This window comes from Bidens hawaiensis, unplaced genomic scaffold (genome assembly GCF_021521415.1).
Source record: "Bidens hawaiensis isolate Kalapana, Puna unplaced genomic scaffold, B.hawaiensis_p1.1 tig00008556_1, whole genome shotgun sequence".
In the NCBI taxonomy this organism is placed as follows: domain Eukaryota; kingdom Viridiplantae; phylum Streptophyta; class Magnoliopsida; order Asterales; family Asteraceae; genus Bidens; species Bidens hawaiensis.
The window spans coordinates 387,605-400,039 of NW_027491615.1; the positions used below are offsets into that span (position 1 = coordinate 387,605).

The 12,435-nt window shown below is 40.8% G+C and overlaps 1 pseudogene across 1 annotated transcript; it reads left to right on the forward strand.

Moving 5' to 3' along the window:
• The first annotated feature begins 7,192 nt into the window (after positions 1-7,192).
• On the forward strand, positions 7,193-12,172 carry LOC143529470 (uncharacterized; annotated as a pseudogene). The gene is made up of 10 exons (XR_013134663.1): positions 7,193-7,400; positions 7,473-7,543; positions 8,394-8,450; positions 10,133-10,202; positions 10,337-10,378; positions 10,481-10,554; positions 10,652-10,722; positions 10,810-10,892; positions 10,992-11,089; positions 11,777-12,172. The product of XR_013134663.1 is annotated as an uncharacterized LOC143529470 (transcript).
• The last annotated feature ends 263 nt before the right edge of the window (positions 12,173-12,435 follow it).

Consider the following 12,435-nt stretch of genomic DNA (forward strand, 5'->3'; position numbering starts at 1 on the left):
TGGAGCGTTTTTTCATAGCCGATGCATGGCACATATTATCAACTTGACCGTGCAAGATGGGTTAAACGTGATCGAAACGCAAAGAAACAATTTTAAAAGAATGTTACGAGATGTTTTTAGCAACAATACAACATTTTCAAGATACAAAAATTTTTGTGTAGAAGCTAATTGTCAATGGTTGGGGCCAAATTGGGATTGTCCAACAAGATGGAACTCGACTTGTGATATGTTTGAGAAAGCCATCCAACAAAAAGAATCATTAATTGCGTTTCATCAAATTTTGTCAAGTAGGGGTAAATGTGCACCGTACGATCCTAGAAACTGGTTATTGATTGAGATCGTTACGGAGGTCCTTCAAATTTTTAAATCTTGCACAACTAGTTTATCCGGGGTTTACTATCCAACAAGCCCCATTGCTTTACCAAAAATTGCTGTCATGTGCACAAAGTTGAGTGAACTTCATTGTAGGGGTGCACCTTATTTTGATATGGGTGTAAAAGTGAAAGAAAAATTTAGAAAATATTTTCAAGAACTACCCGCTGTTTTGACATGTGCTGCTGCGTTAAACCCTTGCATCAATGTTGGTGGTGTTGAAGCTTTAATAGAAAAAATTTGTGATGAGCTAGAGTTAAACGACGATCAAAACCCCTATTATAACCAAACTTTAAAGAATGCTTTCAACACCACCTTGTCAAACATGTATGATGTTTACCTTACAAAATACGGGTCGTCTTCCCAAATTCATGACTCGTTAAGAGCTGTTGCCCAATTCCAATCCCAAACCGACCTTGAAATGGGGATGTACTACATGATTTGGGAAGACGCCGGTAAACGTCAAAAGGTAAACATCCCAAGCAGTGAACTTGGAAGGTATGGTGGTACCAACTTTGTGAAACACATGACTCCGGATGAATTTAGAAGTCTTGATTTGCTGGCTTGGTGGAGAGGTAAGGAGGATGAGTTTCCGATCCTCGCCGCCATGGCCAAAGATTTACTAACGGTCCAAGCTTCCATGGTAGCTTCGGAGTCTGCTTTTTCTGTTTCTGGCAGGGTTATATCGATTAGGAGGACTCGACTCACTCCACCAGCTGTAGAGATGTCGATTTGCTACAAGGATTACTTGGACTCTTTAGATAGGGCACAACATCAACGCTCACTCGAGGGGGAAATGGACTATGAGGCGGGCTTGTATGAAGACGAGGTCAATCAAGGACACACTCAACCAATGACCGATGAAGAAGCCGCGTACGACGATTACCTAAGGAATAGCTCGGGATCGGGTAGCGAAGAAAATTAGTTAAAGAAACAGCAAACATGGAGGCACATAATGAGTAAGAAACAACAAGTTGTTAATGTAATCGTGTCTAAGCATTCTTTAATGTTTGTATTTTTGAGTTACGAATATGCGATAACGATTTAATGTTTGTATTTTTTATGTAAAAGCTATAAATGAAAGTTATGTGTTTTTAATCTTCCAAGCAAAGAACCCTAACAACGAAAGCAAAGAATGGAGTCAGTCCGTTTTGCCTTGTAGTTACCGGTTTGCCTTGTAGTTACCGGTTTGTTTATACTGTGAAAAAATAATGGTTATTTAAAAAAAAAAAAAAAAAAAAAACCGGTTATTAAAAAACCGGTTAATAAAAAAACCGGTTTATTAACCGGTTCTAACCGGTTTCTAAACCGGTCCTAACCGGTTAGACCGGTTAGGGTTTTCAGATACAAAAACCGGTTATTAACCGAACCGGTTTTTTTCCGGGCAAAAAAAACCGGTCCGGTTAATAACCGAACCGGTTTTTTTTAAAAAAACCGATTTGTGCACCTCTACCCGACTCACATAATAGATTGGTGTTTGGATTCCCTTACGATCCACCAACAACACTGCGCCGATGGCGCGCTCTCCTGCTGATAGGTACAATGTTAGAGTTTCGCCAGGAAGTGGAGCTGTGAGCGCAGGCAGATTTATCAGACATTCTTTTATCTCACTGAAAGCTTGCTCGGCCTCAGGCGTCCACTTGAATTGGCTTTTCTTTAGGCAATTTCTCAATGTGTTAACGAATGGGGTAGATTTGCTTGCATGGTTCGCTAGGAACCTGTTGATTGATACCAATCTACCATTCAACTTTTGAACTTCTTTCATGGTGGATGGTGAGGGCATGTCAAGGATAGCCTCCACCTTCTCTGGGTTCACCTTGAAACCATCCTTGGTGACCATTACACCGAGAAATTTCCCTTCTTCTACGCCAAATGTGCATTTGCTCGGGTTGAGCTTCATGTTTACTTCCTTTAGGCGCCAAAGAGTTTCTTCGATGTCTTTGAGCATTTGTTTTTCCTCCCTGCTTTTGATCACCAAATCATCCACGTAGACTTCTAGGTTTCTTCCAATTTGCTCGTTGAAAACCGCATCCATGAGTCTTTGGTAGGTGGCTCCCGCATTCTTCAAACCAAAGGGCATTTTTGTGTAACAAAAAACACCCTTGTTGGTTCTGAAGGCAGTCTTGTCCTCGTCTTGTGGTGCCATTTGAATTTGGTGATAGCCCTTATAGGCATCCAGAAAACATTTGAGCTTAAATGGCGCCACGGAGTCCACCTTCGCGTCAATGTTTGGGAGGGGGTAACAATCTTTTGGACATGCTTTGTTGAGGTCTTTGAAGTCAATGCACATCCTCCATGACCCGTTGCTCTTCTTTACCATCACAGGATTGGCTACCCATGTCTGGTATCGTATTGGGCGGATGATGTTTGCGCGCAGTAGATCCTCTACTTGCTCATTCATGGCCTTTGCCTTCTCATCCCCCATGATTCTCTTCTTTTGAGCAATTGGCTCTACGGACTTGAACGTGTTGAGAGAATGTTGCGCCAGGTCTCGCGGAACCCCAGTCATATCGGAATGTTGCCACGCGAAGACCGACATATACGTTGTGAGTAATCTTTTCATTCTCAACCTTGTGTCGTCTGATATCGTAGCTCCAATTGTGATTGTTTGCTCTGGGAATTTTGGGTTGAGAATCCATTCCTCTGGCGCGTTGTTTGCCATTGGAAGTTTCATTCTCCCTTCCCGCGGAATACTTGTCACTGCGCACAAATGATCTCGGTATACAAATGTTACACCTGTTGGTGTTGGGAACCCCAACGCGCCGTGCGCTGGCGACGGTATGGCGTTGAATTGGGCAATCGTTCCTCTACCCAAGATCATATTGTGGCATGAAGTGGTGGGCAAGACCAAGAAGTTGACAATTTCAGCTCGCTTGTGTTTCTCATCCCCCATAGTTAGTTCAAATTGTATCTGACCTAAGGGGTGAATGATTTCATTTGAAACACCCGAGATTGGTGCATTCACAATTTCGAGCCTTGCTTGGTCTGCTGGATCCAACTTCCTGAAACATTGCTCATACATGATGTCTGATTCACTGCCAGTGTCCACCAAGACTTTTGACACTTCATAATGAGCAATGTGTGTAGTGATGACTAGAGGACTGCTGATAGAAGGGCCTCCCCTGATTCTTGGGAAGATTACTTGTTGCTCGCGCCAATCTCCTTGGACTTGCGCGCTTCTCTTTCTCGATCTTTGCCCTTGCCTTCCTCCCTCGGCTACACAGATTCTTTTGAACTTTTTGCTGGCTGAGGCTCCATCTGGTTGTTCATTCTCTGGTCTTGGGTTTTTCACCAGGTGAGCCAACTTGCCTGATTTCACATCTCTTTCAATCGCATCCTTCAAATGGTGGCATGCATCGGTGTTGTGCCCTGTGGACTTGTGAAACTCACAATACTTGCCACTGTTTGGTGGTCCCTTATAGTGTAGTGGCTTGGGGCTTTTAAACTGGACATTCTCTGTGCTTAACACTTGTGAAGGCGTTTTAGTGAGGGGAGTCCATATTCTTGGTAGAGGTCTGTTAGGCTCTCTGCCGCCTTCCCTCTTGTCACCCTCTCCGCGATTACGACTGTCTTTTTGGGGCTGGGGTGAGCTTGGTTGCGCCTGCTTTTCTGCGGGAGAAAAACTGGTTTGTTGCAACCTGGACCATACGGAGTTTTGTTTGCCCCTCCTTTCGTTGTTGCGCGGTGCTTCTGCTTGGTGCCCTCTTTCTCTTGCTCTATCTTGGGCAATTTGTTTTTCATTTCGCGCGAAGACTCGCGATGCTTCCATTAGCTTGGCCCAAGTGGTTGGCATGCCATCTCTGCTCACGAGAGCTCTGCGGAGTTGATCACTGCGCGCACCTTGTATAAAGGCCACGCGCAAGAGTTGCTCAGTGATACCTCCAATTGCAAGAGATTCCTGATTGAAACGAGTTATGTAGTCTTCAATCGTTTCATCATTCCTGCGCACGCAGTGCATGATGTCATCAGGGTCGCGCGTGTGTCTGCGCTGCTGTACGAAGTGAGCTTGGAACTTCTCCAATAGCTCTTCGAACCCATCGATTTGCCCAGTCGGCAAGCTTTCGAACCAGACACGCGCCGCGCCCGTGAGGCAGCGAGCAAACATGTGACACCATGTTGGCATCGTCCAGCTTTCTAGGTTTCCAGTGTTATAAAAACCTTGTAAGAAATCGTCTGGATCTGTTGTGCCATCGTACTTGCCCAACCCACTTGGCATTAGGGATGGCAAAAATCCCCGAATCCGACGGGGAAACCCGAAAACCGGCTTATTTCGGGTCGGGTCGGGTTTTGTTTTTTCGGTTTCGGGTCGGGTTTCGGAGATTGTTTCGGGGATTGTTTCGGGTTCGGGTTCGGGTTCGGGTTTGGGTACCCCCGCCCCGACCCGCCCCGATATAATATATATAAATATAAATAAAAATAATATATATATACATATATTAAAAACCTAAACCTAACAATCTCAAATCTAAACCTAACAATCGTGAATCGCCGTCCACTGTCTCAGTACCTAAACCACCAATCCACCGTGCACCACCAATCCACCACCAATCCACCGCCAATCCACCACCAGTGCACCAGTGCACCACCAATCGGCAGTCCGCAGCACCAGTGCACCACCAATCGGCAGTCCGCAGCACCAGTGCACCACTCAATCTGCAGCACCAGTGCACCACCAATCGGCAGTCCGCAGCACCATCAATCTGCAGCACCAGTGCGCCACCGCCATTCCGCCCCCGATTCACTCAATCGCCGTCTGCACCACCATCACCATCCACTCAATCGCCCCGTCTGCACCACCGGACCACCCTCCTCCTCCTCGTTCTCATCCTACCACTCTACCAGGCTACCACCTGTAATGTAAGATCCCTAATTCTCTTATCGGTTTCGGGTTTTCGGGTTTTCGGGTTCGGGGACGGGGCGGGTCGGGGGGGTACAAAAAACCAAACGGGGAATCCCCGAATTAAACCCGACGGGTAATGGGGCGGGTACGGGGATGGTTTTTGGTTTCGGGTTCGGGTTCGGGTTAAGCAAAACCCGCCCCAAACCCGCCCCGTTGCCATTCCTACTTGGCATCTTGGTTTTGTGTTGAATGGGAGCCTTCGCGTTGCGCTCAGTGAATTTTGAATGCTTCACCAAGATGGCTGGCCTGTACGGTGTGGTTACGTCCACTTGCCCTCTCGCTGGTGGGTTGTACGGTGTGTACAGATCCAGATCGGCTTTGGCTCCAGGCGCCATGTTCATGTGCGCGCGGAGCTGTGAGCCTCCTGCATGAGTATCTCGCGTCTTCCTCATGCTGTGCACTTCTTCATCACTAAAATCAGCGTGTTCAGTGTGAACAGAGTGACCATCTTCCGGCGCGCGCGCCCTTTTTGTTGTTCCTTGAATGGTTTGCTTATCAAACGCGAGCCTTTGTGTTAGGTCGGCTAACTTTTTGTGTTTGACCAGCTCATTGTATTTGTCCATTAAACGCCGTTGTTCGTTTATGAGCCATTCTTTAGGGTCATTTGTTTCATCTTCTGGACCCATTGGTCCTTTTTGTTTCGCTCCGGTCAAATTTTGGAATGTGAGATCGTCTGGAGGAGTTTCAGTCTGGCTATGAGGAGTTGTGATGAAGGGATGGTTACTGGTGGTGCGCGCAGAATCACGCGGCACCCTCAGAAACTGCTGTAACTCATTAACATCCTCACGCTCAATATCCTCCAGAACTTGATCGCTGTTTCGAACACCAGAAACCATGGTGAAGTTTTTCAGAGAGAACTGATGAGATTTTGTTGCCGTTGTAACAGGTGATGGCGCCAATGAAGAAACGTGGATCGGCTCACTGGTAGACGATCAACTTTCCTCGGGTATGAGTATGCTATTTCACCGATGGTTCTCCGGAGTATGAATTCTTCCACCTACAAAACGAGCAGCACTGTGAACTTACCCCTCAGAAAGGGACAGAGGGGTCCTCTTTGGGGTAACCCTCCGGTGTGAGAATAAGAGATTGTAGGAGAAGATAATAATAATCTGAGAGTGAGTAAGGAATTGGAATGTATTTTCTTGCTTACCTCCCCTTGTGGAGGTGGTGTGGTATTTATAGTGTTAGGGTTTCCAATGATTGGGCTCAGATCCCATTAGGGCCTTTTTGGCCTCCTCCTGTTGCTTTGCGCCACGTGTCCTTAGGACACCTGGTGCTTTTTCATTGATTATTCTCTGACCCAGGTATTTCACCTGACCCATGTGCAATCACGTGGTAGCACATGGGTTTTACTGAGTTGTCCACCTTTCATTGGCAGCTGTCAACATCAGCATATTCTTATTCCTTAAAAGATACCTTCTGGAAGGTTGTCTGACGAGCACAATCAAGGTTGTCCTTATCCTGATTTGGATAAGGACGAGGTTGATTATGTGCACGTGTGATATGCGCCTATCCTGAGGATGCGCGAGGTCTTCTCTTTATTCTCACGCGCAGATGTTTCATGCGTAGATATGATATGCGCCAGCATATGTAATATGCGCCACGCGCAGATGCGCCATGCGCAGATGTGATATGCGTGAGCATGTGATATGCGCCACGCGCAGATGCGCCACGCGCAGATGTGATATGCGTGAGCATATATGGTGCGTGAGCATGTGATACGCGTGAGCATATGTGATGCGTGAGCATATGTGATATACGCCATGCGCATAGGTTTTGGCTTTGTGCCTTCATGATATCTTGATTTCAAGCCTCTTGTCTGTATCTTGTGGGTTGACCCGCCCCGCTCGATGTTAAGGCGGGTACATACGTCGGCAAATAAGTGAACAAGAAGTAACAAGAACTACTTGATCGATCTCTGAATCTGAAAACCAAACCATGGGGAAGAAGGCAAAACCAAACACCAATGACGAAGCCACAGTGGATCCAATCCAATACTACGACATAACAATGAACATATTATTCTCCATCGTATCAGAGCCTTATTACCTCCTCCATTTCCTCACCTTCTTCTCTTATTTCTCCATCCGACTCACCACGTGTCACTTATTCTCACCTCAATTCACCGAGTAAATTATTATTCTCTATCTCTGTTAAATAACATACGCGATGATCATGTGTTTGTATTGTGTATTGATGTGTTACTTTTTTGTTGATTGATTGCAGGAACTGCAGGCGTTTCTGGCGTTTGTTACGTTAGCCGTTGTCAAGGTATATAGTTTATATATATATATATGTTTATATTGAACTTAATTTAGTTTAGTTACTGTATTTGTGTAGTTACTGAATGGAGCTTTTTAAATTGTATTTAATTGCTTCAAGATTGATGCCAGCTGAGCAAAAATCAAACCATAACCGAAAACCGAACCGTTAACTGAATGATTAGCTGTAACTGACTAAACCGATCCGCTATGGTTAGGTGAATCTGATTAACTGGCGATTAGGTAATGGTTACAGCTAGTGTGTTTTTGTGAACTGACTTTAACCAAACCGAACTGAACCTTGTATGTTTGTGTTTTTATATATTATATTCCTCTATTTCGATGTTTTATTTCTCTATTTTTTAGCTTTGAACATTTACATTCATGCTGCAACTGTCTATAATCGAGCTCTGAACACCATAACCAAGCTTGGAGCCGGTATATTTTAGCTTTGAAATTTCATAATTGAGCTTGGAACACTGTAACCGAACCATTTTCATCGGGAACAAAGGAAAAAATAATATAAAGTTTATTGGTAAATTAACCGAACTTAACCGAAACCGGCTGTTGATCCACCATTCGGTTATAGTTATGGTTAATCTCGCATAACCGAACCAACTTTGCACACCATGCCACTAGTTTTCCCGGATAACTGGTGAATGAACTTGTGATGCTGTTATATGTACACTTTCTTTATAAATAGTTAAGTACTTAAGTTCATAAGTGATCATATAGAAAAAAAGTAATAGGAAGAGTGGAAGACATCCATAGTATGATGAAGAAGATGAATGAAGGAATTAAAATAAAGTTTTTTCTTTTATGGTGAGAGGGTGATTAATCAGCTGTTCTGCTTTCTGCAGGTGGTGAAAGAAGAAACTTGGGATGGTTTTGTTGCAGATATGCTGTTGTTTGCTAAGGTGCTTCTACTAATTATCTTTTCTGTTTTTAATTTTGTTTAAATCTGTACTTGTTTACTTATGAATGTTTGATGCTAAACTGTGATTAGTTTACATCTGCCAATTTAGCGTATGTAGGTTATCATGAGTTCTAAGTTCCAACCACATTAAGCCTAGCCAAGCTATTACCTGCGTACCCCCTTCTGGAATTTATCCGATTTTTGTAATTTGATGTGCTCTGGAAGCTAAATATATTGCAGAATATCGAACTTGGAAATCCTATACATGCTTTAGAGTGTAGAAGACACTGGCCCTTTCAGTGAACAATTTTAATGCATTTTTGTACATGAAGTATCTTGTCTTGGCTGATATATTGCTTTTTTAAACATAAAGCTTTGTGCCCTGCAAATAAGACTTGCCCCTTTATATTTGAACTTAATAAAATTAGTATACTTATTTGTAACACAATAGAAACAAGGAAATGAATCTCTTTGCATAGAGATACAGGTAAGTCATCAAGGGTTGTATGGATAGCATTGTAGGTTCCAGGTTATGGAATACTAGAAATTAGGGGAACATTAACCAAAAAGCATTATTTAGAAATATAACAAATATTCGTAAAATACATTGAATTGTTCATGATACTTAAAGAGTGATACGAGTGTTTGCTATATGACAGGAAAATCAGAATAACATGGTACAGTTTAGTATCACACTATCAAAATCACATCTTTGCTCGCTAACACATATGAAGTAGGTTGTAAGGCATCCAAAAGTTCTGAATCATTGATATTTGTAGATACCATATTATTAATATAAGGAGAGACTTCAAATTTATATGTAGGTGCTTTAGTTTGAATATTTTGGGACATCAAATACTTAACAAAGATGCTATCTATATAAGTTAAAAGAAATTGTGTTAATCTTATACATGCTTCAAAGGTTTCCTGCATTATTATACCTAAATCTTTGTGCCCTGCTAGATAATATTTGCTCTTCATATTTGAATTTGAACTTAATAAAACTATTACAACTATCTTTGTGCAACAGAAGCAAGGAGAATTAAAAATGTCTTTGCATAAAAAGTACAAATCATAAAGGAAAATTAATAAAAGGTAAAAAGGTTGCAATAATAAGAAGTTCAAAAAATGTATTTTAGGCATAGAAAGTTCATACTATTCCACAAATATAATAAAAAACTAATATCATTAGCAGTTAAAGTCATCTCTTAAAACCAAAAGTTCTAAGGAAATAAAAAAGCATACAAACATCCTTGTTCACCATCACCAAAACAATCCAAAATTTCATCCTCAAGCTCATTTGAACAACGTACTTCAAGTTAACAAACATGACCGGTATGCAACTATGTATGCGTAACAGAAGTTAGAGAAATGACAAGTTCATTTCTGTGTACTATTTTCAAAACATCAACAAACATAACTAGAATGGAAAACATAAAAGGAACGTGGAAACAAGAATGGGAAACATAACAAATACAAGTGTAACACTGATCAGCGCAAATGTGCAATTAACTAAACGGTTTTCATTTATCAAACTCCAAAGTTGAATACTTAAGTTTGAGACATCAATTACATGACAAAGATTTGCTATCTATTTAAGTTTAAAAATTATACTATCCCATTCATAAATTGAAGAAAATGGTAAAATTGTAATTAACACAGTGTTTGGATATGTTTTTCCAGCCTTTTCTTGTTGGCATTTCCTTAGTTGTGGATTTTCACCTGGCACTCTGGTTCATGATGACATTCTTAGGTATGCCTTATTTCTCCTATGATATTACAGCTCGTTAAAGCATCATCTATACGATTTTATCATTAAAATTTAATTTATTTTGTCATCATATGCCTTAGAAATCTGATACGTTTGATATATTTGTTCTCTCACAGTTATATATCTCTTTACACAACAACCTGCCTACACGGGACTAGGTGCGCGCATGCACTTCGGTTTTGCTGTCTATGTTACACCACATTGCATTTTTACACTTTAATTTTCCAGTTTACAAAGTTTTCTAAATCACGTGATTTTAGGCTCTGCAACACAATTAACACCCCTGCAGTTGGAAACTTTATTAACCGAAGGTGGCACATCAAGATTTTGGCTGGTTAGGACCACTCACAATATCCTTGACATATTTTTGTTGATGCAGTTTCTCATTTTATTTTTAATCTGAGCCATTGATCTGATTTTCTTTTTGACAGGTGGAATTCCGCTCTTCAATTTCATCATCCTGCATACGCACCAGTCGCGTTCTCCCTGAACTTTCTATAACGTTAGTATATATATAACTTTGACTATTAATCAAGAAATGTTTTATTAATTTTTGTATGTCATTTGATTATATCTATTTTTGCTACAGGTTTTCAAATAAAAATATATCTTTTGGAGTAGTTGATCTTGGGCTTTTCCCAAATGTGGCTGCAAGATTTGGAATATTTCTTGGTGTGTATCGTTGTTTAATTTAGTTATATTTATTATGTTGTGTGTTGAATACTTGAATATATTATTTATTAACTTAATTTTTATAAATATAATGTGCAGGAGTACCTGATCAACTCCCAACTTATATATTATTTGAGAACGCGGAAGAGGTTTCTCGCTTTCCTGATATGCATACTAAATCTTCCGATATAACAAAGGTATACTGTGAGACTTTCATGTATTCTAATAAATTATCTATGTGTTCATTTTAGTTTCCAGAACTCTATAATAACAAAAAATCAATAATGCTATAATAATTTGAATTAAACCGAATCAGAGTTTTATGCGATAATACGCCCTGCTTGAGGTGCGCGCATATTATGTATATATGTGTAAACCCTCGGTGGGCAAAAGTGAAATTGCACTAATTTTGACGTTATTTTACTAATCTCGTGAAAATAACGTTAAAAGTGGCGGAAGGTTAATCAGGCATCATGTGGTGGCGTTGATAGCCGAAAGACGAGGGTATATGCACCAATCAGCCGGTATCCCGATGATTGAGTGCTATGTGCTTTATGTCCAAGGCTTGATGCAAAACTACTATCGAGCCGGGGGTCTCACCGGAAGCAGCCTCTCTATCCCTATGGGGTAGAGGTAAGGCTGTCTACATCTTACCCTCCTCAGACCCTAACATAGCTTTGCTATTGGTGGGATATACTGAGTACGATGACGATGACGAGAGTTTTATGCGATAAAGATATACTTTGGACGAACTTTGACTCGTTTAGCCCTTTTTTACTATATGTAAATTTTTACCTATGCAACTCAAATCAAGTGATGCTTGAGTAAACGACCATTTTTAGATATATATTTATGATTGTGTTTTTATTTTTAATTTTTTGCAGAAACGTCTTTGTCAGCATTTTGAACTTGACAAACACTTGCTTGATTATATTGGTGGGAAATAGGTATTATTATCCTTCACACTTTGATTTTGTTAGCCAAATAATAGCCTCAAAGAGTTGATTTAACTCCGGATTTACTTCTAGAAATACATACGATTTATATAACTACAATTTTTTGTATTTGAACTGAAATATATTTCTGTTGTCAATGTATCTTTTTTGTTTCTAGCATGTAGGTTCAACCACTCTTTTAACATACATTCGGTGATATATGTCTTTATTGGTAATATAGCATTGGCTTTCGTAAGATTTTATTCGTCATCTTTTTGCTATCGCTGCTCTTCAACGTGTACATTACCTCTCGGAAATGTTAATTGAAGATGGTCTAATACTGAACAAACCTAGTTTTCTCAATTCTTATAAAATAGCACATTTGAACATTGTATTTAGATTAGTATATTTATAAAAAAGAAAATTGAAAGTGGCATTATGAAAAAGTAAAGGGAAAATTATGAAAATAGTCCAAATTAAGAGAGAGAAACTGAAAATAGTCCAAAGTAGATTCAATTCTGAAAATAGTCCTTCCAAATCTATCTCCCACGTGAGATTGAGATTCGTGAAGTGAGATTTGGGTATCCTATCAGATACTGACACGTGTC